At 42.0% G+C, this 21,847-nt stretch overlaps 2 non-coding genes across 2 annotated transcripts; both read right to left on the reverse strand.

The window, feature by feature from the left end:
- Positions 1-384: 384 nt before the first annotated feature.
- Positions 385-458, reverse strand: TRNAN-GUU (transfer RNA asparagine (anticodon GUU)). The gene has a single exon. It is a non-coding gene; the product is annotated as a tRNA-Asn (tRNA).
- A 15,839-nt stretch (positions 459-16,297) lies between these two features.
- On the reverse strand, positions 16,298-16,461 carry LOC126074197 (U1 spliceosomal RNA). The gene has a single exon (XR_007516997.1). It is a non-coding gene; the product is annotated as a U1 spliceosomal RNA (small nuclear RNA).
- Positions 16,462-21,847: the final 5,386 nt, after the last annotated feature.

A 21,847-nucleotide genomic window follows, 5' to 3' on the forward strand; every position in this document is an offset into this window, starting at 1 on the left:
GGGAAATGCTGCCATTGAACTGGGATTTCTGAAATTAATGGAAATGCCTTAGTCAGGGTTCACTAAACAGAACAAGTTGAGATAGATAGCTAGATGTCTAGATAGATAATGGTGATGCAACATCATTTGTAATCATAAAATCATGGAACCAACCTAATTCCCAAAGTGTATGGAAAGGGTTGAATAAATAGTAGTACAAATAACTAATGGAAAAACACTCCTTTGTCAAAAACAACTTTGAACATTTCGTTCTTTCAATCACTTCTGAGTTCTCAGTTTCCAAGACAAAGAGGAGGGTAACTACGGCTGCTCTCTATATTTACATAGAAGGATTTACGGAGTAGGAACACTGGAAACATCTTACACTTAGAAAAATCTGAGTTGCGTCCTTGGGTGGGCTTGAACCACCAACCTTTCGGTTAACAGCCGAACGCGCTAACCGATTGCGCCACAAAGACTACGGGAAACCTCGGTTTCGACACCAAGTGACGACTTGCTAAGCACTAGGTGGTTCCGCGAGTTTTCCGCAGTATAAATTGCGCAAAGCCTCGGAAAAGCGGGCGGCTTGGGGAGACGAATCGTGTTGTTCGTCACCTTTGAAACCTGTGCACTGGGTGATTCCGCAGCTAGAAGGGCAGCCGAATGGCCTTCGCTTGCTCCTTCCTTGCTCCTCGTCGGCCTCAGAAGCCAGTGACCCTGAGCCGAATAGGGCCCACGACACCCTGAGCCCCATGGGCTCCGGGACGTCTTCTGCCCCGCCTTTGCACGCCCGCCCCGGCCGCTGGGGCGTCCTCGGCTCGACTCGGTTGCGGTCCATGGGGCGGGAGTGGGGGAAATAAGAGGGGAAAGGGGAACGGTGAAGAGGAGCGAGGGAAAGCAGGGAGGCGTGGGCAAGAACGAGAGCTCGAGGAGGCCGGTGCATACACGGGCGGCATCCTGGGGTACGGAGATCGGTTTTTATGATGTAGTACAATGGGCAGGGAGACGCGGAGGGAGGGCATGAAAGGGAGAACCCGAGTGGCGTTTGGTTACAATACCAGTAAATTGTACTCTTGAAAACTGTTGAATTGGCAAATGTGTTTTATATATTTTTGTAACAATAAAGATGCTGAAGAGGATTTTTGTTTTGAGTTTTGGAGGCACTGTCAGTGCACATTGTCTTATGGAACCAATGACAGTGTAACCAAACGCCACTTGGGTTCTTGTCCTGTCTTATTAGCCGATTGAAATAAAGACAGACACTGATTGCAACGGAAGCAGAAAGTGGCGAGCTTATTGTCTGCCTATACAAGGGGCACGTGGGGTCTAGTGAACTTAAGGCCATGTGCTCCCTGACTAAGGGGCTGGGGAGCTTTTTGTTTCCAATGGCGTCAGGGGGTTGGGTTTGGTACCCGGAATTTTCTGCCTTTAGCCCTCCCATGCCTATATTTGGGGGTGGGGGGGGTCAGTTGAAGGATGTGATTTCAACCTGTGCATGCTTCAAGGTGCAACTAGGACTAGTCAGTGGACGGAGCCGCTACCTGCTGCGACTTCCTGCTCAAAACAAGCTTGTGGTTAGCAAGACAAAGAGGTGGGGAAGGGGTGTTGATTGGGGTTTTCAATATGGCTGAGCAGCCTGTTTCAACAGCACTACCTTTTTTACCTGAAAATTAAAAAAAAAAAAAAAAAAAAAGCCCATTTAAAATGGACAAATTAGCCTTTAAAATTGACACCAGTCTATGGGCAGTAAAACAATGGGGAATTCTTCAGCTCCTGGAGCTTCTGCATATTAATAGGATTATCAAAAGACAAAATACTTCCTTGTAAAAATGGCATGGGGGCGATGTCCGACCTCCTCCTCTAACTTCACAAGGGGAAAGGAGAATCAAGATCAGTAGCACAAGGCTGATTCCTATGACATGGAGGTCAGACATGTCTCTTCTGCCACCTTTACCGATTCTGACACCACCTGTCCCTGCCACAGCACTCTACTTCTCTCCTGGGCTTGGTAATTCATGGCAATGTTCGCAAAGAACTCACAAGCAATACTCATGATTATAAGGTTTATCAGGGAAGTGACAGGTTACGATTCAGGTTCAGGAACACTCAGGATACAGTTCTTCCATCAGGACAGCCTCTTCCCACTCCTGCTTGCAGGCATGTCTCTCCCAGACCGTCCAAAGGTGGACGTCCAAAGGTGGAGTCCAGAGGCACTCAGCATTCTCTCTCCGAGTCAGGAAACCCACTGAGGTCTCTTCTGCCACCGTTTCCCTGTCACCGCTTCTGGCCTTCTTCAGGGTTACAGCTCACACTGTCTCCTGGGTCCAAATAAAAAGAGCTTCTCAAAGCAGGGATCCCAGGTACAAATGACACATTCTCTGCTCCTGGCTGTCCTTTCATGGTGATGGTGGGATCCTCTCTTTCCTATCTCTGGGGCGGCTCATTTCAGGCCCAGCTGGTTCTCTAGTTCTGGGCCAGAACCTGGCCTGAGGGTACAAACGTGACAATCCATTTTCTGCCTTCAAAAAGGTTACCTTCTAGTGATTGAAGTATAAGTTGAAGACTGTGGTGTCCACTCCCAAAACCATATATTATATCGAAGTCCTTAGTTTAAATATCTGGGACACTGGCTCTTAAATTCATGTGCTCTGAAATCACCAGAGAGTTTATTGGGAGAAGATTCCTGTACTTCAATTCCAGTGATTTTACAGCCATGGGGTCTTGGAATCTGCATTTTTAATAATTTATTTTATTTTTTCTTGTCGTTGCTGAGAATATACACTGCAAAACATGTAACAATTCAATAGTTTCTACATGTAAAATTTAGTGACATTGATTACATCCTTTGAGATGTGAAAACTCTTTTGTGAGTTGTTCCTCCCCCATTAACATAAACTCCCTGCCCCTCAAGATTCCTATCTAATCTTTCAAGTTGTTAATTTGTTCCCATATAGGAGAAATCTTAAAAGAGCATAATGCTCAAGCAGACATTCTTCACTAGGTAAGCTAAACTATCGTTTGGTTTTAAGAAGACTTCGGGGGATTTTTTTTTTTTTTTTAATTGTGCTTTAAGTGAAAGTTTACAAACCAAGTAGGTCTACCATACAAAAACTTATATACACCTTGCTGTATACTCCCAGATACTCCTTGTCTAATGAGAGAGCACCTTTCTTCCCTCTACTCTCTATTTTCGTGTCCATTCGGCCAGCTTAATTCAAGGCTTAAAGATTATCTCAGCGCAGTAGTTTCAGAGGTTCATTCAGCCTCCATGGTTCCAGAAAATCTGATTCCATGAGAATTTGAAATTTTGTTCTGCATATCCCCTCTTTTGATCAGGATTCTTCTATAGAATCTTTGATCCAAATGTACAGTGTGGTAGTAAGGCACAGTCCATTTCTTCCGGTTTCAATGCAAAGGAGGTAGTTGTTCTCAGAGGCCATTAGCCACACATTCTATTTCCTCCTATTCCTGACTCTCCTTCTTCTGTTGCTGCAGGCAAATAAAGACAATGTGTTGTGCCTGGAATCTTCATTTTTTACCAAGCTCTCTACGTGACTTTGATGCTTGTAGACAGCAGATCACAGTTTGAAAAACAGTGCCTCAAGGCACTGAATCATGTATGCCTAAATAGTTTTTTCTTTTATTAAATTGAGAAGCTTCTATTGAAAATTGCATGATAGACAATAAGTATTGTTTGAGGAAAATTAGTTAAGCATGTTTTTGCATTGTAGAAATAAAATAAAGCTAAGAACAAATTTGTGGCCATTGATTCCATTCTGACTAAAGTGACTGCATAGGACATAGTGTTGTTTTTGTTGTTACGTGCCATCGAGTTGGTTCCGACTCATAGCGACCCTATGCACAACAGAACCAAACACTGCCCCGTCCTGCGCCATCCTTACAATCGTTGTTATGCTTGAGCTCATTGTTGCAGCCACTGTGTTAATCCACCTCGTTGAGGGTCTTCCTCTTTTCTGCTGACCCTGTACTCTGCTAAGCATGATGTCCTTCTCCAGGGACCGATCCCTCCTGACAACATGTCCAAAGTATGTAAGATGCATTCTCGCCATCCTTGCCTCTAAGGAGCATTCTGGCCACACTTCTTCCCAGACAGATTTGTTCGTTCTTTTGGCAGTCCATGGTATATTCAATATTCTTCGCCAACACCACGATTCAAAGGCATCAACTTTTCTTCGGTCTTCCTTATTCATTGTCCAGCTTTCACATGCATATGATGCGACTGAAAATACCATGGCTTGGGTCAGGCGCACCTTAGTCTTCAAGGTGACATCTTTGCTCTTCAAGACTTTGGAGAGGTCCTTTGCAGCAGGTTTACCCAATGCAATGCGTCTTTTGATTTCTTGACTGCTGCTTCCATGGCTGTTGATTGTGGATCCAAGTAAAATGAAATCCTGGACAACTTCAATCTTTTCTCCGTTTATCATGATGTTGCTCATTGGACCAGTTGTGAGGATTTTTGTTTTCTTTATGTTGAGGTGCAATCCATACTGAAGGCTATGGTCTTTGATCTTCATTAGTAAGTGCTTCAAGTCCTCTTCATTTTCAGCAAGCAAGGTTGTGTCATCTGCATAACGCAGGTTGTTAACGAGTCTTCCTCCAATCCTGATGCCCTGTTCTTCTTCATATAGTACAGCTTCTTGTATTATTTGTTCACCATACAGATTAAATAGGTATGGTGAAAGAATACAACCCTGACGCACACCTTTCCTGACTTTAAACCAATCGGTATCCCCTTGTTCTGTCCGAACAACTGCTTCTTGATCTATGTAAAAGTTCCTCATGAGCACAATTAAGCGTTCTGGAATTCCCATTCTTCGCAGTGTTATCCATAGTTTGTTATGATCCACACAGTCGAATGCCTTTGCATAGTCAATAAAACACAGGTAAACATCCTTCTGGTATTCTCTACTTTCAGCCAGGATCCATCTGACATCAGCAATGATATCCCTGGTTCCACATCCTCTTCTGAATCCAGCCTGAATTTCTGGCAGTTCCCTGTCGATATACTGCTGCAGCCACTTTGGAATGATCTTCAGCAAAATTTTGCTTGCATGTGATATTAATGATATTGTTCTATAATTTCCACATTCCGTTGGATCACCTTTCTTGGGAATAGGCATAAATATGGATCTCTTCCAGTCAGTTGGCCAGGAAGCTGTCTTCCATATTTCTTGGCATAGACGAATGAGCGCCTCCAGCGCTGCATCTGTTTGTTGAAACATCTCGATTGATATTCCATCAATTCCTAGAGACTTGTTTTTCACCAGTGCCTTCAGAGCAGCTTGGACTTCTTCCTTCAGTACCATCGGTTCCTGATCATATGCCACCTCTTGAAATGGTTGAATACCAACTATTCCTTTTGGTATAACGACAAAGTAGAACAGCCTTATTGGGTTTCCAACTAGCCGACTGGTGGATTTGAACTGCCAGTGTCTTGGTTAGCAGCTGAGCTCTTAATCACCACGCCACCAGGGCTCCAAAATAAAGGCACCACTTTCTAATTCTTTCCTAGATACAGTCATAGAAAAACCAAAAGATTCAAAGAACAAAAACAAAACCCATCAAATATACAAAAATAAGTCTATGAGCTGACTAATACATTAGTTATAGATGGACTAGCCTTTAACTCTATTACCCTCAGCTATTCAAACATTAATATGAATGAGACCTTAGTTGTCATATTTAGATGAAAACATTGGCATAGACTGATAAGAAAGTGGATCCAGCTGCCTCTTTCCTGACTGCTGCATTCTTAAAACTTTTCCTGGTTTCTCCCTCTTTCTTTCCTTCCTGCTTTTCCTCCTCTTACTTCCTTCTCTGGCTAGTGCAGGCCACCAGAATATCAGAATACACTGCCACAATCTGAGATGATGAGGGGCAATTTTTCACCAGCGGGTGTTCAATTTTCTGTGGTCAAAGCTTTTTATTTAGAGAATCCCTCCTAATTCTTATTTTACTGTAGAGCTTCCCTCCCCAATCTTATTTGCTGTGAACTCGTAGATTCTTCTTTTTTAATTTAACTTGTTATTATCCATTACTACTATTGTTTTTGATGCTCCAATTGTCTCAATTTGGATCAGTTTGGACCTCTTCAAACTGGTTCCTGTGATCTTTCAACCTGTTTCCATAAGTCAGGGAGCACAGTCTTGCTTTCTGGCACAAGAAGTTCCATGATCAACTTGTGATTTCCATTACCAAAATCAGCCATATATCCAAGGAATCTGGTTCTTTTGTTGGAGAATGGCATTCACAACAAAGATGTAAGCACTAGGTAGCATTGCTTCTAGACTCTGTAAATGGACATAGTGAGCAAATATTCATATTTAAATCATGAGTTTATACTGACACCTTCAATCCCAATCCAATGCCGAGAGGTTCTTCCCCTAGTCCGCATTTTTATCTCCTGTCTCCCATGGTGGGAACCCTGGCAGCTTAGTGGCTAAGTGCTGTAGCTGCTAACCAAAAGGTTGGCAGTTCAATTCACCAGATGTTCCTTGGAAACTCTATGGGGAAGTTCTACTCTGTCCTATAGGGTCACTATGAGTCAGAATTGACTCGATGGCAACAGGTTTTTATCTCCAATGTTGATAACCCTGATTCCAAACAATTTTTATACACGTACTCACGTGCTCTGTCCCATAATACATGAAAATTGTTTACAAATTATTCCATCAGTATGATTACCAACAATAAATGTACAAAGTAAAGTTCAAAATTTCTTTCGGATTCTTCTGACTTCACAATATACACCACTATGGATCACAGTCAGAGACCTGCCTTCAAAATTTGATTACTGTATTATCATTTTGAAATACAGTTAAACTTTTTCTGCTTTTGTTTATCAATTGTAGTGTTTTCTTTTTTCATCCTTTTCTGAAAATATAAAATATCACATGGTTTAAAAATTAAAACTATGTAAAAAAGATTATACTTAGCAAAGTCTCTCCATTATTTCTATAGTATAAACCACACTCCCTAGATGAAAGCAATTTTATTATCTTCTGGCTTATCCTACTTGAAAAATACATCTTTACTTTCCTTTCTTAAAGAAAAGGGAGAATACTGCATACATTTTTTCACTTCTTGCTTTGCCTTCTTTCACATGAATAATTTATCCTAGCAATAGCTCAGCAGCAGTCCATAGACACCCTCATATTTTGGCCATGTAGAACTCCATTATTTGTATGTATCACCAGGTCATTCTTTAATGTCTTATATGCAGTCTAACCATTTTGAAATCAGTAGCCCAACTGATCAAACTTACTTTTCAAAGGCACAAACTAGCCTTAGGAAGAAAAAACGGAATTTTGAGCGCCAAAGCAATGCATGGTGATAATCTCTTTGTAAATTATCTAACCTATGTGTATAATTTAAATACAAAGTTTACATCTATTATACACATAAATATTTACTGTTGTGGTGTTTTGTGTATGTAAATGAAATAAGGAGACAACACTGTAAGGCAACTTGGATACACCTACCCTGTGATACAAAGAGTGCCCCAGGATACCTTGATATATTTACATGGAGGAAAAGTCTAAATCAATTCCCACTTCTCTGACACCAAACGAAACCCTGAGGGTGCAGCAGTTAAGCACTGCAGCTGCTAAACAAAAGGTTGGCAGTTCAATTCCACCAGGTGCTCCTTGGAAACTCTATGGGACAGTTCTACTCTGTCCTATAGGGTCACTAAGAGTTGGAATTGACTCGATGGCAATGGGTTTTGAATATTTATTGATGAACCCAAATCTACCTGCTATCAATTCCACTCTGTTCCACTTCTGTCTGACACCAGGTGCACATTCAGCATCTTCCTCTGACCCTAACCATCTGCCTCACAAGTAAAACGCACAGTCCTCCAGACTGCCAAGTCAGCCCAAGATATCAGATGCCAGCCACAATCTTGGGACTCCCCATGACACACATACTTCTGACCTGCTGGTTACAATTTCAGAAGTTCCCTCTACCCCTTCAGGATACCAGCCATAAGCTCGGAAGTGCTCGTTCCCCTCACTTCTGACCTACTGGCTCTCACTACTCCTTGGGGTTTGACAATTCACTGGAATGACTCACGGACTCACAGAAAATCCTATACTTACAATTACAGTTTTATAGCAAAAAGGATACAAATGAAGAGGCACATAGAGAAAGGACTGGGAGGCTTCTGAATGTGGAGAGTCCTTGTCCAAAAAGGAATGGGCTACCCTTCCACGTGTACAGATGTCTCTCACCAACCAGGAAGCCGAGGGAACTTTGGTGTCAGGGCCTTTATAGGAGCCTCATTACTTAGGTATGATTGAATGAATTTTCCCCCATCACTCCCCCAGGTTGGCTGATGTAAAGAGGTGGTCTTTTTGTCCTGACCAGCCCTTACTTGAGTCACCTTATTAGCAGAAACCCTCAAGTGTGACCTGGAAGCCTATAGAAAACAAATGAAAATCAAATCTAACTTTTACCAAAGGCACCTAAATTACTCAGCAAATTCCAAGTGTTTAGAGTTATTTCAAGGAGCCCTGGTGACACAGTGGTTCAGTGATGGGCTTCTAACCAAAAGCTCGGTGCTTTGAACCCGCCAACCTCTCTGAAGGAGAAAGTTCTGCCAATCGATATCCATAAAGATTTACATCCTTGGAAAGCTTCCTGGGCTCTTCTACTCTGTCTTATAGGGTTACTGTGAGTCAGAATCGACTGGGTGGCAATGGGTTTAGTTTTTCTTTTTTTTGGATTAGAGTTATCTTTCAGAAACCAAGGATAAATACTAAGTTCTTTGGATGCAGTTAAATTCTTTACTGCACAGTACATTTCAAAAAACAAAAAAACTGTGAAGTTTCTGGGTCATGGTATATTGAGAAATTGGAATGTAATGGACGTGGCCAAGCTCTCAGAAAACAGACTGCGGCTGTGTGTCAGAGTCCTGTCTTGTAGCCTCAACATCATGTGGTCGATTTGAGTCATAGCAGATGAGGTTAGTCTGGTTTGTCTAAGTGTATAAATGTTAAACATGATTAATTGCTTTTTATTGTAGTCTAACAAATATATGTTTGTCCTAAGAAAAACTTACCAAAAAAAGAAGTGTATAAACAGGAAAATGAAAGCTCTCCTGCCTCCCAGTCCCACTCCCAGATAAACCACTGCTGAGACAACATTTATGTATTACACTTAGGAAGCTGTGGTGGCTTTGGAGTGTAATAGGTGCTGTTTGGCCAAGGGACCCAGGAGGTCCCAAGTCCTGCCCTGACAATCTTCTGCCCTCCCTGGACAACTAGAAATCGGTGAAGGCCAAGAAAAGGAAAATAACATTATCGTTTGCAGAAATTTCACCTCAGGACTGGAAACTCTGATGAATGAGGCCAAATATGTGGTTTATGATTGAGGCTCAAAGAACTGTGCCATTGCCCTAAATCCAAAGTGGATTTTATCTCATTTCCTGAGATGCAGATGAAATGATAGAAGTCAATAAAAGGAGAGGGGCAGAGAGAAAGCCAGACAGATGAGCCCACCCACACAGGTAAACAGTCCTCAAGTCTTCTCTGATAGAGAACTGTTTTGAGATTAGTCGGTGGAAACTATGGATGCTAAAGGAGTATTTACATACTTCTATCTATTGAGATGCTCAGAAGCTCTGGTTATGCAGTGGTTAAGACCTAGGGCTGCTAACCACAAAGGTCAGCAGTTGGAATCCACCTCGAGCTACTTGGAAACCCTATGGGACAGTTAGTTCTCCTCTGTCTTGTATCTACCCTGTCCTATAGGATTGCTATGAGTTGGAATCCACTACACAACAGTGGATTTGGGGTTTGGTATTGAGATAGAGTTGTGAAGTTCTGTGTTGGTTCCATGGTGTAATGGTGAGCACTCTGGACACTGAATCTAGTGATCCCAGCTCAAATCTCGGTGGGACATTATTGTGTAATTCAAATAAAGGATGTTTAAAAAAAAAACTTAAAGAGAGAATTAATCTTGTTACCACCCATTTTGCGTCCGCCTCCTGATGGTCATTTAGGAGCGAGAAATATTCCGGGGTGGTAAGGAAGAAGCAGGAGGGAGACCCTGGCTCCGCAGAGGCAAGCTGCTCCAGGTCCCCGAGCCCCTCCTGCTCCCTGACACCATTTGTGTCTCGCCACCCCGTCCACTCTCGTCCTCTCGTCTCCTCAGAAATTGAGATCCCAGAAACCCGCAGAATGTAGCTGAGGAAAGTGGAGACAGGAAAGAACAGAGAGGAGAATAGGAAAGAAAAAGGGAGAAAGTAGGGAACGGAAGGCAGAGGAATTGGGCGTTCACAGCAGCGGGTTCAGTTGCTGGTTGTGGACCACCGCTGCTCCTCAGGAGCGCTCCCATCCCTTCCTGACCCACCCGAGAACCCGGTTCCACCGATAAACCTCAAAGCTGCTTGCCTGGCATTTGTTCTTGCAAAGTTTCTTTTCACTGTGTGGACGGGTGAAGTGGATTAAGTTGGTTGGCAAGTGAGTGGAAGCCAAGTTAAGGGCCTTGTAGGCTCCTTTGGCGTTAACTAGCAGGTGATTGACCCACCCACCCAAACGCACACCGTTATGCCCCCTTGTAGGCCGGTCTGCAGGGCCTAGAGTAGAAAACTGGAAAATCAAGGTGTAACAGTATTTCTTTAGAGAAAAATAGCCAAATAATTGGTTATATGAATTGAAAGTGGTTGTCTCTGGAGAATAGGAAATGTATAAAGGGATTAGGGGAATACTGTTTTTCATAATCAACTTTCAGGCATATATTACTTTGATAAAAAATAAATAAAAATAATTTATGTGTTATGTAGCATGTTTTTAAAGTTCATTGTATTTGAATTGAAATTTTGATGTCATCGTATGCATCACTCTTTTAAAGATTGTGGGGTTTGTGTCATGTGTAGAATCTCTTCCCACTTTAAGATTATAAAATTTTTATTGGGGGCAATTTTGGAGCAAACATTGAAACATTACACTCCTTTTAATGAGCTGAACAGATGGGCTAATAAACTCCCAGGTCTTCCCAGATATGACTAATTCCACAGCTCATGCCTTGAAGTATCAGCAGCTGAGAGGACTGGACATGATTTAGTGCAAAACAGTCATGAGTCCAAAGAAATCCATTAAACTCTCTGCAAACCTCAGCTTCGTCATCAGCAACACACCAAACGTTCCCTTCAGTGTTGGCTTAGATGTATTTGGGCAATCTTTCACTGCTAGGGGGAAGAGTCGCTCTCAGCTTTTACTCAACAACCTAGCTCAGTGCACAGGCCATACAACTTCTCATTTTAAGGTCCTGCACACTGCCTAGCTTTCTTTGGATCTACCCTTGATGGACCTCTTTGATATCCTCTTTGGTATCCAGCAGCTCCTCGGGTTGTACAAATAGATCCCTATGTGCTGCCTCCACAGCGGCCACAAGGAGGTGCCAGGGCCCTTCTCCTTGGAACTGCTGTCATCTATTCTGAAGTTTTTTTTTTCTGCCACTCTAGCTGCTCTGTTTCTGGGACTCCAGTTACATAGATATAAGGTCACTTGATGTTTTCTCACACATCAGTAATGCTCTGTTCTTTTCATTTTAGTTCTTCTTTCTCTGGGTTTCATGTTGGATAATTTATATTACTTTGTCTCCTACAATGCCTAACTTGATCTTAAAAAATCCAGTATATTTTTCATCTCTAGAAGTTCTATATGAGTCTTTTTTTATATCTTTCATTTTTCTCATAAAGCTCATGTTTTCCTCCATCTTCCTGAACATACAGAGTATGTTTATATAGCTGTTTTAATATCTTGTCTGCTGATTCTATCATCTATGTCATTTCTGTGTCCATTTCTATTGATTGATTTTTCTTATGGCTATGAATCATATTTTCCTGCTTCTTTGATACCTAATAATTTTTATTGGATGCTAGACATTATGAATTTTATATTAAGTACTAGATTTTTATTCTGTAGTCTTTTAAATATATTTTTGCTTTGATCTGGGATGCAGTTCAATTATTTGGAAACAGTTTGATTCTCTCTAGGCTGGTTTTTAAGCTTTGTTAGGCAGGTTCAGAAAATCCTTTAGTCTAAGGCTAATTCAGACACAGTGTAGAGGTATTACCGTTCTGAAGACTCTCCTTCCTGCCATATGTGTTAGATGCTCTTCCCATTCAGGCTAGTGGGAACACACACTCTTAGGGGCTCAGTCTGAGCTCTGTCCTACACTTCCTGTGACCCAATGTCTGAACAGAGCTGGTTCACATATATTTTGTCTTTTCTTCTAGTTGTTTAAGGTGGGTAGGTAAATACCATCTCTGTTACTCCGTCATGGCCCAAAGCAGAAGTCTATACACTTTTCTTTTGTTATATTTCACAATTCAGGTAAAAAAACTTATCTTGGATGGTGTTTCCTTTCTCCTATACCTAATATGTGCCATAGACACTATGCTATGTGTATTATTATAATATTATCTTAATTAAGGTGTACAATAACTCTACAAGAGATTTAATATTATTATTTTCGTATGAGACTGGAAACATTGAAGGAGCTGGCCCAAGGTCAAACAGAAGTAGTGGCACCGGGATTGAAAAAGAGGTCTTCCCAGAGGTAGTGCTCCTAGCCACAGACCAGACCAAAGGTCTTTGTAATAACCTTGGTGTATCTAATATACCTGGAATCCAGTATCCAAGGAGTTCCTACCCACTGTGTCAGCCAACTTCTTTGGGTCAGAAACTCCACCTGTAGGGAGCCAGAGCATAACTTAGCCCTTAAACTCAGACTGTGGAAGGCCCCTAAGCTCTCTGCAAACCCATCTTTTCTCATTGGTAAAGCACTGAAAATGGACTTTGGTCTTAATTCAGATATTTTATATTTGGGCAAGGAAACCTCCTGCTGCTGGGGAGAAAGTTTACAGCTCTTCTTCCTCGAACTATGTCAGTCTGTAGGATATACGGCTTCTAGTTTCAATGTCCTGAATACTTACTTGGCATCTGGTGTGTTTTAGTGGGTTTTCTTTGAACCTGGTCTTGTCTCTCCCCTCCTTCACCCCCACCTCGCCTAGCATCTTCTGGGGCCCTGCAGATCTCTGTGTGCTGTCCCCGTAGTAGTCATGAGAGGGCACCATGGTCCTTTGCACCTTTTCTCAGTTTGACTAGTGAGTTTACCAGGACACTGTGGCTCAGAAATGAGAGTGAGGTGAGTACACACCCTGGGAGAGGTTGATGAAAGGCCCACACCTGCCAACACAAGACCTAGGATTTTCTTCTAAAATATAGTTTAATATTCAGCATTTTCAGATAAGAAAAAAACTGAAGTTATTTCTGACAGTAAAAAATAATGTTCTATTTATTTACAATCCCTGGAGTCCCTGGGTGCTGAATACGATTAAACGCTCCACTACTAACCCAAAGATTGGTGTTTCGAATGCACCCAGAGGCACCTCCAAAGACAGACCTGGTGAGAGATCACAGCTTTGAAAACCCTATGGAGCAGTTCTACTTTGCACACATGGGGTCCTGGCAAGTAGGAATAGACTTGACATCAGCTAAAGAGGGTCTGAGGAAAGAGGTGGGGGAAAAGAGGAAACTGTAGCCAGAAAAATAAAGAGGCTGCTTTTGGGGGGAGGGGCGCTGTAAAACTGTGGAAATAGTAGCATCAGGGTCAGAACTTATCGAATTTTGTGATCAGTCCAAAGCTGTTTCCCATGAGGTGGCAGTCACACATACCTCCACTCTCCAACCTTTTTACCAATTCTGACACCAGCTGTCTCTCCCACAGCATTGTCTACTTCTCTTCTAGGTTCGCTGATCCTTTCCAGTGGCCACACAGAACTCACAGTTAAGTGGTTTCTTAAGGAAGTAACAGGGTACAACTCAGGATCAGAATCAGGAAGCATTTAGGCAAAACCTCCCTTCTTCAGTGCAGGCAGACAAATTGGCTCAGGAAAAGACCACAGCACAATAGCCTATTGGTGGGATATTTGAGATTGAGACCCAGGATTTAAGGGCTATGTATTTCCAGAGTGATTATACCAGAAAGCCCATTCTTCTCTTAGGGCAATGAGGAATTCCAAGTCTTTGTTCTTTTACTAAGATTGGTGTTCCAATCTCCAAATCCTAGGCACTTTTTCTACCTTACATCTTTTTCTTAGGTTTTTAACATGAAATTCTCAAGCATAAAGGGATTGCAGGTAATCTCTTTCAACATTGATTGAATTCAACTGACATTTTCACAGCTTAGCTGAAATCCATGTTCTTTTCTTCTTCTTTTTTTTGCCTGACTCTAGGCTGCAACTCCACAGCAATATCAGTTTCTCTGTGGAAAAGAACCTAGCTAAGCAATCAAGAAATGGACATAAATTGCAAGAATTTATTGTAATGGAATAGAAGTCTGACAAGCAAACGAAAATGCTTTGACTGTCCAGCAACTGATCACCAATCTCTGGGTATTTTCATGTGACTAAAAAAAAAAAAAAAATTTTTTTTTTTTTTTTTTTTTTTTTTGAGGGTCTAGAATTTAAGTCAACAGGAGCTGGAGCTTCTTAAGGCTGGAAATCTTATGAGGAGGAATCTGTTTCTGCTACTGAGGACTGTGGGTTCTGGGGAAATTTAAAAAAAAAAAAGAAAGAATAAATAACTGCCCCAAGGTCATTGACAAAGCCTGGACTGAAATAACAGATAAAGTCAGAGACCACACGTTTCAATTAGTAGTTAATGAAGAACTCTGAAAGAAAGAGAAACCTCTAAGCAAAGGTACTCTCCACCTGTCATCACCTGTAGGAAAACCTGTTCTTCTCTGGATAATTGTGTTGTGTGACAGCTTCTCAACTCCATGAGGGTGTTTGAACTCTTAGTGACACCTGGCCCTGGACCCCATGCATGGCCAGCTTCATGGGCATGTAACCTGTGCAGTCACATTGGGCCCCAAACTCAAAAGGATCCTCAAGATTGATTTAATGTTCTACTGTCATCGTCCTGTAATTATTTATAATTTTATCTTTGAACTCGTGGTTTGTAAGTGGAATTCAATTAGACAAGGAAGGTGGCACGTGAGCAGAGGAAATGCACACAATATCTCTGCCCACTGCAGTTCCTCTGGCTCATTTACATACAGCATTCTTGCTAACCCCCCTGAGCACACTGTTAAGGTGAACCCACAATGCATGGGGGTTCTGCAAGACTCAAAATGAGTGCAAGGTGTCAAGCACAAGACAAGGCAAAGTCAAGGCATGACAGAGTCAGATAGTTTAAAAAAAAAATCCTTTTATAGATTCAGATAGTTTATTACTTACATAAGCAGTGAAAGGAAAAGTTGTCAAACGTGCCAGCGCCTCATGGCCATCTCATAAGACGACACTCAGAAGAGGGTCAGATGATGGCAACATAAGTAGTTGGACGCTCTGTTGCTGAAGAGTCAATGCCTCGTACCCCTCGCTGGAAGGAGGGAGGTGGATGAGAAAACTGTTTAGTGGCAGCCTCCCACAAGAAAGAGAGGCAGACGGGAAAAGGGTCAAGCTCCTCACTAGACTATTTTATGTTCCTGGGTGGAGGACAGGGTATTCCACCAAGTCTTGGATTCCTACCTGCACGGCCTATGTGGACGTGTACAAGGTGGCCAGAACGCCATGGCAGAGCCGTTCCCCTGCGCAAGGTGTGTCTAACACTAATGGGGGCACTAACAGCCCCAGGAAGAAATGCTTTCTTGTCAACCACAACTTGTTTCAGTACCCTCAGGCTGTGAAAACAGACAGGATTTTTTACTGACATTAAGAAGTGCATTAGCCGTGGAATTCTCCCTCCCTCTAGTGTTTTTTTTTTTTATTATTGAATTGTGTCCCCCAAAGAAATATGTTGAAGTCCTGTACCTGTGAATGTGACCTTCTTTGGGGTCATACAATCTTTGTTTGAAGATAAACCCACTGTGGGTGGAGTCAATTCCAACTCGTAGTGACTTTACTGGACAGTAGAAATGCCCCATAGGGTTTTCAAGGCTGTAAATCCTTATGGTAAGTGACAGTTAATGGATACCTGAGAAGGGTAGGTCCTAGTCCTAATCCTTTCTGAGTGCTGCTTCATAAAAGAGAAGCCCAGAGAGGGTCATGCACAGGAGAAAGACACCATATGAGAAAGACCTCTCACAAACCAACGACAGAATCCTGGAACCTACCAACAAGATGACAATTCCCTCAGAAACCCACTGTAGAGATAGCCCCACAACCACACCGAATAGGAAGTACAATCTACAAAAAAAGATAAAGCCACTCCAATAAACTCTGGTGCTTAAAAGTACGAGTCCCCGAACAGCTTTACAGCAAACCTACTTTTTGGACAGCAGCCAACAGGGGACAGCGCGGACGCAGTCCCCCACTACCACAAATTATGCAGTCGAGTTCCCCACATTTGGAGAAATCGCAGGGGTCAGCATATCCATAGTGCAAAAGATAAGCCTCACCCTGGGAAAACCACCTTCGTGATCATGGTATCTCCCCTGCCAAGTAAGTATGAGTTGTTCACCTGCCGCCCCGCCGCAGCCTCACACTCCTTTCACTTCACACAGACGGTCATTTCTCTATCCCACTCCCGACCCCTCAGAGCCCCTCCACGCTCTTATTGCACACAATTTCAAGCGACGGCCCTGGACCTCTTCCCACAGCACCGATAATCATTAAGTGTTTAGCCAGCAGAGGACGATCCTGCAGCCACTGCGCTGTGTTGTCTACATAAGACTCGCCCCCGACAGTGACGTCACTGAGCGCGTTCTGCCCGCCTAGCCACGCCCCGCCCCCTGCATGCGTTTTCCTCCGCCGTAGCCTCTCAGCCCGCCGAGGAGCCGGCCGGCAGCCGGAGGAATAAGTGACTCTTACCTTCCCTCTACCCAGCTACCGCCTCCCCCCACTGTTTAGGTGGCGAGCGGAGCCCCGCGGCCGGGCCCAGCGGTGTCTCTCCCGGCTGCGAGGGCTCTTCACCTCTCTGCTTCCCACACCCCTGTGGCGGTCAGCTGCAGCCTGCGCATCCTTCTCGGAAAATGGCTCTTAATTCGTAGAATAGAACGATTGTTCTACTTGATTCAAAATGTTTAGAAAGGAAACGGGTCCCTTTCAAATCCAGTCTTCTTTGTGATACAGCACTGTGTGTATTTCTTTATTAAAACGCATTAAACATAACTGGTAAGGAAGGCTATTGCCTTCCTGACAGTTCAGTTTCGTTCACTGGAACTTTCATTTATTGTGTTTTGAATCTTCAGTTGTGTCAAAGTCTCTTGCATTACTTTATTGACTTTGTTCTCTTTCTGGAACTCGTCGTTCATATTTGGACCTCTTCAACTCATCTGATTTTCTTAACGCTTTTGTTTTTACTTCCTTGCTCTTTCTTGCTTTGTTTCCTTGGAAATATTTTTGACATCATTCTCACAACTTTACTGTTATGGTTTTAATTTCTGAGATATTTTTCCTCTGAATGCTCCTTTCTTTCTTGCAACCAGTTTTTGTTTCATGGGTGCAGTATTTTACCTATGTGTTGTTATGTTGTTAGGTGCCATCAAGAGTTCTCTGACTGCGACCCTGTCCACAACAAGAGGAAACACCGCCTGGTCCTGCACCATCCTCACAATCTTTGCTATGTTTGAGCTCATTTTTTGAAGCCACTGTGTCAATTCATGTCCTTGAGGGTCTTTCTCTACTTTACCAAGCATGATGTCGTTATCCAGGGACTGGTCCCTCCTGAAAATATGTCTAAAGTAAGTGAGATAAGTCTGGCCATCCTTACGTCTAAGTAGCATTCTGGCTGTACTTCTTCCAAGACAGGTTTGTTCGTTCTTCTAGGAGTCCACGGTATATTCAATATTCTTTGACAACACCGTAATTTAAAGGCATCAATTCTTCTTTGGTCTTCCTCATTCATTGTCCAGCTTTCCCATGCGTATTTGGCGATTGAAAATATTATGGCTTAGGCCAGGTGCACCTTAGTCCTCAAAGTAACATCTTTACTTTTTAACACTTTAAAGAAGTCTTTTGCAGGACATTTGCTCAATGCAATATGTCATTTGATTTCTTGACTACAGCTTTCATGGGTGTTGATTGTGGATCCAAGTAAAATGAAAACCTTGACAACTTCAGTCTTTCCTCTGTCTATTATGATATTGCTTATTGGTCCAGTTGTGAGGATTTTTTTTTTCTTTGTGTTGAGGTGTAATCCATACTTTGATCTACATCAGTAAGTGCTTCAAGTCGTCTTTGCTTTCAGCAAGCAAGTTTGCGTCATCTGCATATTGCAGGTTATTAAGGAGTCTTCCTTCAATCCTGATGTTGGTTCTTTCTTCATATAGTCTGGCTTCTTGAATTATTTTCTCAGCATACAGATTGAATAAATATGATGCATACCTTTTCTGATTTTATACAACATCGTATCCCCTTGTTTTGTTTGAATGACTACCTCTTGCTGTATGTACAGGTTCTGCATAAGCACAATTAAGTGTTCTGGAATTTCCATTCTTTGCAATGTTGTCCATAATTTGTTATGATACACACAGTCCAATGCCTTTGCATACTCGATGAAACGCAGGTAAACATCTTTCTGGTATTCTCTGTTTTCAGCCAAGATCCATCTAACATCAGCAATGATATCCCTTATTCCATATCCTCTTCTGAATCCAGCTTGTATTTCCGGTAGTTTTCTGCGTTATCTTCAGCAAAATTTTACTTGCGTTTGATATTAATGATATTTGATAATTTCAGCCTTCTGTTTGATCACTTTTCTTTGGAATGTTCACAAACATGGATCTCTTCCAGTCGGTTGGTCAGGTAGCTATCTTCCAAATTTCTTGGGAAAAACACGTGACTGCTTCTGGCACTGCGTCCATTTGTTGAAACATTTCAATTGGTATTCTGTCAATTCCTGGAGGCTTGTATTTCGCCAGTGCCTTCAATGCAGCTTGGATTTTTTCCTTCAGTACAATCAGTTCTTGATCATATGCTACTTCCCGAAATAGTTGAACATTGACTAATTCTGTTTCCTGTCAGAACTGTCACTGATATGAGATGATTTTCTCAGGTAAAATTGGTCATCTTTAGTTAAGAGAAGAGATCTAAAAAGCTGCTGGAAATCTCTGAGTGAGCAGAATTTGCCAAATTTGAGCTTCACTGTACGGTGATGCCAGGTTTTTTCACTGTTTGATCAGAATGCCAAGAAAGTTGTCCCAGAGAATTTTTATCTTAAGAATAAATAAAGAGGAGCAAAAGAGAAAGAAGGAAACCAAAAGCTCAAAGAAGAAGCTGGTCTGCAGGACTAATGAACCACAGCTTCACCTACCTTGAGAACAGAAGAACTAGGTGGTGCCCGGCTGCCATTACTGACTGTCCCCCACAGGGACACAATAGATGGTCCCAGATAGAATGGGAGAAAAATACAGAACAAAACTCAAATTCCTAAAAAAGTCCAGACTTACTGGACCAGTAGATACTAGAGGAACCCCTGAGACTATCACCCTGGGATGCCCTTTATACTTGGATCTCAAACCACTCCTGGTGTTCACCTATCTGCAAAAAGACAAAGCAACTCATAAAATAATATCACCTGTGAGTACTGTGCTTGTTTTAATAATGAGATCTAACAGTCAACATTTACCGTAGACTAACAATAAGAAGGTGGATTCATAGGAATGGATAGAAAGCTAGATTAATGGAAACAAAGCAACCAGAACGGAAATAATGAGAACGCTGACACATTGTGAAAAGTGTAATCCATGTCACTGAATAATAGGAGGGTAAGTCAAAAAGTATTGCTACTAGGGTCCCAGTTCATACATACATGGGTTTATTCCAAACAAAACATGTTTAAATGTGTCTCTGCAATCAGTGTATGGCTGCAGACAAGTTCTTTCAGTAATACACTTGTCTTAGTCTTGTTAAGCTGCCTTCAAAAAAAAGGATACTTTTTGTGCCATGGGAAAAAACAACTTTGAGGTCAGGGCTAATAACAATTTTTAGCAACACTTAAGTGGACATATACCTGAATCATTGAAGCTATGCAACATGTTTATGAGAATGCTGTCCCACATAAAATGACAGTTTTTAGATGGATCAAGCATTTTAAGGAAGATCAGGGAGACCTCAAAGACAAGTCAAGAGAGGGAAAACCTCTCAAAAGGTTATGGTGACTGTTTTTTGGAATTTCAAGGGGTAATCTTGATAGATTTTCTCAAAGGATACAGGACAATCATGGGGGCTCACTATGAAGAACTTTTAAGAAAACTGAAAACTGCATTGGTGACAAAAAGGCCAGGAAAGTTGCACCAAGGAATTTTTTTCCATCATAACAATGCACCTGTTCATTCTTCAAGGTAGGAAGGGCTGTCCTTCAAGAATTTTGTTGGGAAACCTTATCCCATCCACCCTACACCTCTGACCTTGCCCCTTCAGACTTCTTTTTGTTCCCCAAACTCAAAGAACATTTAAAAGTAACACAGTTTGAGTCCCTCAAGGATGCCAAAACTGCCATTGTGACGTGGTATAAATCAAAGAGCACAGAATTCTTCGGGGAAGGGTAAGAGAGATGGAAAAACTGCCTTCAGAAGTGAATAGACCAACATGGAGGATATGCAGAGAAACAGTAGCTTCATATTTTTATATTTTGGTTTAATAAAGGTTTCTATGATTTTGTAGCAATACTTTTTGACTTGCCCTTGTACATATAGAAATTGTTTACTGAGAACCTAATTTGCAGTGTAAACTTTCACCAAAAACACTGTAAAACATCAAACAAAGAAAGAAAGAGAAGACTAAATAAAGAAATGCTCCGGTTTGTAATGTATAAAGTCATTTAGTTTATTGCAAGGTAGGTATGGCCAGGCACTCAAGTAAGATCTCAAGGCATTCCTTTAGCATTGAAGAATCAGAATTAACAATTACATTAGAGGAAGTGAGAGTTGACAGAGGAGAGAAAAGGATCAAGTCCTTTATGGCACTTTGTGGTACTACAAAGTTAGGAGATCTGAAAAACTAGAAGAAGCCAGCTCAGGTGTCCGTTTCTACCACTGAGGCAGTATTGTAGGGAAGCGAAGAAAGTATTTCAAGGAGGTTGAAGCCTTATGAAGGTCTACTATTAACAAACATACATTAAAAAAGGTTCACATTGCAGAGGAGCCAAGAAGGTCCTAAGAAGGTTTACAGCTCTCAGGATCAACAGAGCCATGCTCAAGCCACAACATCAAAGCACTAATGACATCAACAGCACTCGCTGAGGTTGAGGATTCACCTCTATCATTGGTAAACCAAGAGGTGATACTTGCAATACCAAATCCAGTAACAGAGCCAGACAGTTTGTCCAGCAAAGGACCCATGAACAGGAGGAAGGGTGTAAACAGGAAGAGTGAGGAGCTAGGACTCAAGAATTCCGATAACTCGTAAAACCTTCAACAAGTTAGAAATATTAAAAGTGGTATTAAAGAAGACCTTGCCAGACTTGTAAAACTTATCACAACTCTTAAACTTAAAATCTGTGAATGACAAGATGGATAAGCTGGTGTCTGAGGTCATGTTCTTGACCTTGCAGATGTCACAAGGCACTCCTGTACTTATGATACCAGTCACTCCATTGAGATCAAATCTACCTCCAAATATTATCACTTAGCATCCTTGTCACATGCCTACTGCTTCTTCTTCGACTCCCAGTGACTGATTTACAGAATCCTAAGTGCCGTTGTAGTGGTTAAGAGCTATGGCTGCAAACTAAAAGGTTGGCAGTTTGAATTCGCCAGGTGCTTCTTGGAGACCCTAGGGAGCAGTTCTATTGCATCCTATAGAGTCACTATGAGTTGGAATTGACTCTACAGCAATGGTTTTTTTTGTTTGTTTGTTTAACTGTTCACATAAGGCCAACACACCCTTGAATAC

This window comes from Elephas maximus, chromosome 3, assembly GCF_024166365.1.
Source record: "Elephas maximus indicus isolate mEleMax1 chromosome 3, mEleMax1 primary haplotype, whole genome shotgun sequence".
NCBI classification, from domain to species: Eukaryota; Metazoa; Chordata; class Mammalia; order Proboscidea; family Elephantidae; genus Elephas; species Elephas maximus.